We start from the raw sequence: 6,000 nt of genomic DNA, 5'->3' as shown, positions 1-6,000 counted from the left end.
TCTGGTTGAGAGGAGAGACCTGAGTTGCTCTGTGTTCCACAAAGATAACTGTTTGTATTTGATAAGAGTATGGTTAAACAAAGGAATTCAAACTTATCAAAACATAAAACGTTGAAAATACATCCACACTCTTTGTGGCCAGCAATGCGTATGAATTGTTGAGATAAGCTAGAGCAGGTAATCATATGAATCTCCTTTCGTCTCGGGCACTCTCATATAATTAATGCATAAACTAAAGAGAAATGAAATGAGTCTTCCTGATCTCCCAGTATGGATCACCTCCTCCGCCTTTCATCGTCGCCGCCTAACAATCCTGCACCTGCAGGACAGGTTGTAATCGCGTACCCGTGGGTGGCGTTTAACAGCCCACAAAGCTTGGTGTTTCCAGATACCGTTAGCCCGGCACAGGGACGACCAAAAACGTCCCCGTTTTCCTTTCAGCTTCACAACTCCTTGCTTCCCTCCCCGCGCGGCCACTCTTTAAAGCCCACGACACCTCTGCCGAGGACTTTGCCCGACGTGAGGCGACAGCTTCGGGAACACGCCGCGGCCCACAAGCCCAGGCCGCGCGGACCCGCGACGGTCTGAGGAGTCCCTTCAGCCCTATATAAAGAAGCAAGGTCACCGGGATCAGGACCCAGGGGGGGTCACTCAGTTTCTAGTGGAAGCCAGGTGAGGAGCCGTGGGTCCCCTGAGTCCCAGCAAGGCCTGGGCCGCGCCGGAGGTGGCGCCCCAACCCTCGCCCGCGCGCGCGGCTTCCCTCAGCGCCGCCGCCAGCGCCGCCGCCGGCCCCGCCCGCGCGCCCCGCGGTCCCCGGCGGCGGGAAGGGCCCCGCGCGTTGGGGGTGTGGCCGGCGCCACCTGAAGGCTGGGCCGCGAGCCTGGCCCCGCACGCCGCTGCCTCCGCCGGCGCCGAAGCGGCCGTACCAGGTGCGTTCGCCGCCGGCCGGGCCGGGCCGAGCTCGCGAGCGGCCGGGCCGAGGACCTGGCTCCTCCGGCGGGCGGGCTGGGGCGGGCGGCGGCCCCGGGGCTGCACTTCCCAGGTCGCGCATTCTTGGGAGCGGCTGACGGACGGGGCTGGGAGGTCTCTGGAAGCCCGGGGCCTGCGGCTTCTGGGACGAGGGAGGCGCCGGGCCCAGAACTGGGGAAGCCGCGAGCGGGCGCCGGAAGGCGGGCGGCGGCTGCGGAGCCGCAGCGAGGGTGCAGCGACCGTTCCTCCCCAGGGCCGCCTCGCTGCCCCCTCCTCTCCCAAGCCCTGCCCCGGGCCTCCAAGGAGCTTCCCTCTCCCCCTATCCGGAACAAATCTCTAGTTTCCCCGATCCTCCGGGTGCTTTATCGTGGCTCCTTTGAGGTTCTTTTCGCTTTTTTAGCTCGTACTTTCACTTTTGGTGTGCACGTCTAGGCTGCACTCAGATTCACGTACTCAGGAGTACTCAATGAGTAATTGAAGAATGAGTGAGTACCTGTGAGGAAGAACGGGTGAATGAAGGAAGGAGGAGGTGAATAAGTATATACAAAGTAAAGCTGAATGGATATAAATACATCTGAAATGGAGGCCGTGGAGACAGGCTTACGACTTTTATCTCTGGTAGTTGTTTTCCAAAAAGTTGTAAATGATGTACTTCTGTAAAAGGAGTTCTAGTCTCTGCTGTTTTTAAAGAGAATAATCACAGAAGCACCCCCTATTTCCACGTTAGATAGATTTTCGCATATCTTAAACTATGCCTAGGCCTTTTCTTGCTTGTGATTTGTTTTCTACTTTGTACTTTTGGAGAATCACCATAATATTATTTAACATATTTCTGAAAGGTAAGGGTGAATTTAAAAGTAGAACCACATGACTCTGCTTTAAGTAACTTGTTTGTAGAACTAGGCATTTCTCTTGAATTCAGGATTGTGAAGAATCTTGTGTTTCTGAGACAGATACTGGATGGCTTGTGGGTGACCGAAGCAGGCTGAATATAGTCCAGAGAGGAAAAGAGAGACATTTATCTGTGTATGATGCTTTGGAAGTTACATAGGTTGAGACTGCTTTAATGCCATTGGTCACTGCATCAGTTCTAGGTTTCCAGACCCATGTTCTGGAAAATCTGTATGACTTTAGACTTGTCACTTGATCTCTTTATTTCTTACCCTCCAAGGTGAGGGATGTTAGGTGGGGCCCCTTTCAGAGTTAGACTTCTAGGATTCTCTTTTATCAGTAGAAGGCGAAATTGCAGGTGTTTTAGTGGAGTTCTTACTTCAGCTGTTCTGCTTCGGACTTTGTAGAATCTTGACCCTCTTTTCGCCTCTGCAAATTGCAGCTCACTCCTCTTCCTCTCCACATCTGCTAGAAAAGAACCTGGGAACTCAAAATGAGAATAATAGACTCAGGGCTGGTGGAGAGAAAGAAGGGCAGGATTTTATTCTGCATTGCCACTGGGTCCTGGATCTGACTTTTATCCAATGCAACCCAGCATGACAATGCTATATATTTCTATTATATCTAGAGAATTGTATCACTATTAATTTGCATGCATTTGAGATTAGATGACAACATTTTGGAGCTGGAAAGGCCTTAGGGAAATTTTTTAAAGCACTTAAAAAGTCATTTTACATGCATTTAAAAATACATTTTCCATGCTGCATTTAACAAAGTCCCAAACATGTTAAATAAAATAAAATTAATGCTACCTGTGTCAGTTATTTTAAATCTGTTGGGAGATATGGAGCCAAATGCGGTGTTGATGGAAAAAAGCCCCAAAAAACAAAAACAGCTTTCTCAGACTTTCCCAAAGAGCCAGTTTTGGGGTCACATGTTGTTCATGAATAGAATGTAACAAAGTTAATACCAATGGGGCTCACTGACTGGGCACCAAGCACTGTTATATTTATTTATTTATTTTAGTTATATTGCCCCATTTAATCCTTACTATAAACCTAAGAGCTAGGTACTATTGTAATCTCTATTCGACCTTCCTAAATTGAAACTACTTGCATTTGGAAAATGGGATAGTCAGGTATTCAAAACAGACAATGGAGAAAGGGTTTCTCTCAGAAACATAGACAACCCAAAGTCTTTGTGATGTTGGAGAATGTGGGCTCTGTGTTCTGCGATATATATAAATTCTGAGGCATTGTGGGTTAGTGAATTTAGGATGGGAGCCCAGGGGTGGAGTTACTAAGATTGAATTACAGAGAATCGGTTGTTATATCATTTTGAAAATTATTGAATTCCGTTGGGACTCAGGTAGACTCTGATACTTTGATCTAGATGCACATGCATCCCAATTTTAAACGTGTTCAGACTTAAAATTTAGGGAGTATAAAATGGGTGACATCAAGAGCTGTCATTAGTCAGTAGCACTTAAGGGCTTTGAACTATAAGTACCAATGTTGTTTCTTGGGCTAGCTTTATGCCCTTGGTAAGGCATTGTAGACAAAGTACATCTGCATCCCTGTAATCCAAGGACAAGAATGCAAGATGTGTTTCTAGGACCCTTGTAATTAATCGATGAGAGCAAAAGAGAGGCCCATAATATAAGTGGAAAATTGTTTTGTTTCTTCTTTGTCAATTAAATTTAGCCTCATGGAAGTCAGAAACCAATTGTGGCCGCCTGAAAAACAGAGCTGATGCCAGTTCGATTTAGCTCAGGAGGCTGAAACTTTGTGCCGTGCCCTGAAGGCTGGTATGATGGAATAGACCTTCTCATTGTTCACAGTATTATGAAAAAAAACATTAAAGCAACAATTTTTATTGCTTGCCCTGGAGCCAGAGCTTTAAAATGTACTTTTTTCTCCCCCTGCCCTCCCTAAACCACTTAATTTTTAAAAACAAAACAACCCATTCATGTGTTTGTTATAGTCAGATTATTAGTCCTTTCTCTCTCTTTATTCCTGGGCCCTGTTTCTTTAATACAGCGAAGAAGTTGGGCTGGTGTGCTTCTAGGTCTCTGGACTTTTTTTTTAGTTATTAACTTATTCAGCATATATTAATTTCAGTAACCATTTATTGAGTATGCACTGTGTGCTGAATAAAGATGAATGAAGTACTGAGTTTAAATAGGAAAGGAAAGCGAACCATTCACAAATAATTGTACCACAGGGTGATATGAAAGTAGTGGCCACACGTTCTCCCTGGAAATAGGTATGGTTAAAACTGAGGAAGATATCACAGAGTAGGTAAATTTTCAACTGGATCTTGAAGACTGAAAACGGAGAGTAGGGACAATGGTGTTCCAAGTGAGGAAAAATACTTAGGCAAGGAAAAGGAGGCAAGTATGAGCATGGCACTCCTAGGAAGAGAACAGAGCTTCACTGTGGCTACAGTAGAGATGTCTTGTGCTGTTGGGGCCAGAGATTGAAAGTCCTTGAATGCCATGTTATGCAGACTTTATGACAGCCAACATAACCTTTTTTATGAGTTTTTTTTTAAGTGGAGTTTTTATTTTTTATTTTATTTTTATTTTTTCCTGTTATAGAACTTTTATTTATTTATTTATTTATTTATTGTTTATTGGGGGTAACATTGGTTAATACAATAATATAATTTTCAGGTGTACATTATCATTTGACATCTGTATATTCTATTGTGTGTTTACCGCCCAAAGTACAGTTTCCTTCAGCTACCATATATTTGATCCCCTTTACCCACTTCACCCTACCCCTACCCCCCTATATTTGACCCTTTTTACCCCGTCTACCTCTCCCCTCCCTCCTCACCCCACTAGTAACCACTAGTATATAGTCCTCTGGTAACCCCTGGTCTAAAAGTCCATGTCCATGAGTCTCTGTTTGTTTGTCCTGCTCATTCGTTGCTTTTAGGTTTATATCCCACATATAAGTGATATCATGTGATTTTCAACTTTTTCTGTCTGGCTTATTTCGCTTAGCATGATTATCTCGAGATCCATTCATGTTGTCGCAAATGGCAGTATTTCATCTCTTCTTATGGCTAACTAATATTCCATTGTATATATGTACCACAGTTTCTTTAGCCAGTCATCTATCGTAGGACACTTCAGTTGCTTCCATGTCCTGGCCACTGTGAACAATGCTGCTATGAACACCGGTGTGCAAATATCTTTTTTGGATATGGGTTTTCAAGTCTTTGGGGTAAATAGCCAGTAGAGGGATTGCTGGATCATATAGTAGTAGGTCAATTCTTAATTTTTTGAGGAACCTCCATACTGTTTTCCATAGTGGCTGTACCAATTTGCTGCCCCACCAGCAGTGTATGAGGGTTCCTTTTCTCCGCAGCCTCTCCAACATTTGTTATTACTTATCCTGTTGAGTAGAGCTATTCTAACAGGTGTGAGATAGTATCTTATTGTGGTTTTGATTTGTATTTCCCTAATAGTTAACGATGTTGAGCATCTTTTTGAATATTTGTTAGCCATTTGTATGTCCTCTAGGGAGAAGTGTCTGTTCAGGTCCTCTGCCCATTTTTTGATTGGATCATTTGTTTTTTCGTTATAGAGTTGTATGAGTTCTCTGTATATTTTGGATATTAGGCCCTTATCAGAGGTATTGCTTGCAAATATATTTTCCCATTTGGATGGTTGTCTCTTTACCTTGTTGACTATTTTGCTAAGCAGAAGCTTTTTAGTTTGATGTAGTCCCATTCATTTATTTTAGCTTTTATTTTAAGTGGGGTTTTTAAACAGGATACTATGATTGGATTTTCTTTAGAAAATAACTCCACAAATAATGTTTCGGAGGAACTAGAGAGGGAAAAGCCAGGAGGATGGAAGAAAATGAGAGTACTGTTGATATAGTCCAAATGAAATAAGATGAGAGTCTAAACTAACAAAGGCTTGACAGATATTCAGAAAAGAGAGAAGGTAAGATTTAATGACTAGCTGAATATGGGAAATAAGGTTGAAAATAATTTTGGGATTTTGGAATTGCTTGACTGGGTGAATGGAGATGCCACTAATGAGAATAATACATATAAGAAGAGGAAGAGGTTTTGAGAGAACAACAGTGAGTAGAGGTAACTGTGGAACATCTAGGGGAGATT

General features: G+C 43.7%; 1 protein-coding gene across 4 annotated transcripts in view; it reads left to right on the top strand.

The window, feature by feature from the left end:
• Window positions 1-822: 822 nt before the first annotated feature.
• The window catches only part of CPQ (carboxypeptidase Q), a 432,637-nt gene continuing 427,459 nt past the window's right edge, over window positions 823-6,000 (top strand). For 2 of the 4 annotated variants that reach the window (XM_039853811.1, XM_039853810.1), the window contains exon 1: window positions 823-929. The gene's annotated coding sequence lies outside the window, so the exon portion shown is untranslated. The remainder of the gene's footprint in view (window positions 930-6,000) is intronic. The other 2 variants (XM_039853812.1, XM_039853813.1) reach the window with 1 other exon arrangement.

This window comes from Pteropus medius, unplaced genomic scaffold (genome assembly GCF_902729225.1).
Source record: "Pteropus medius unplaced genomic scaffold, Ma_sr-lr_union100, whole genome shotgun sequence".
Taxonomy (NCBI): Eukaryota; Metazoa; Chordata; class Mammalia; order Chiroptera; family Pteropodidae; genus Pteropus; species Pteropus medius.
Note: the sequence above shows the minus strand (reverse complement) of the source record. Positions and strands in the feature narration are given on the sequence as shown.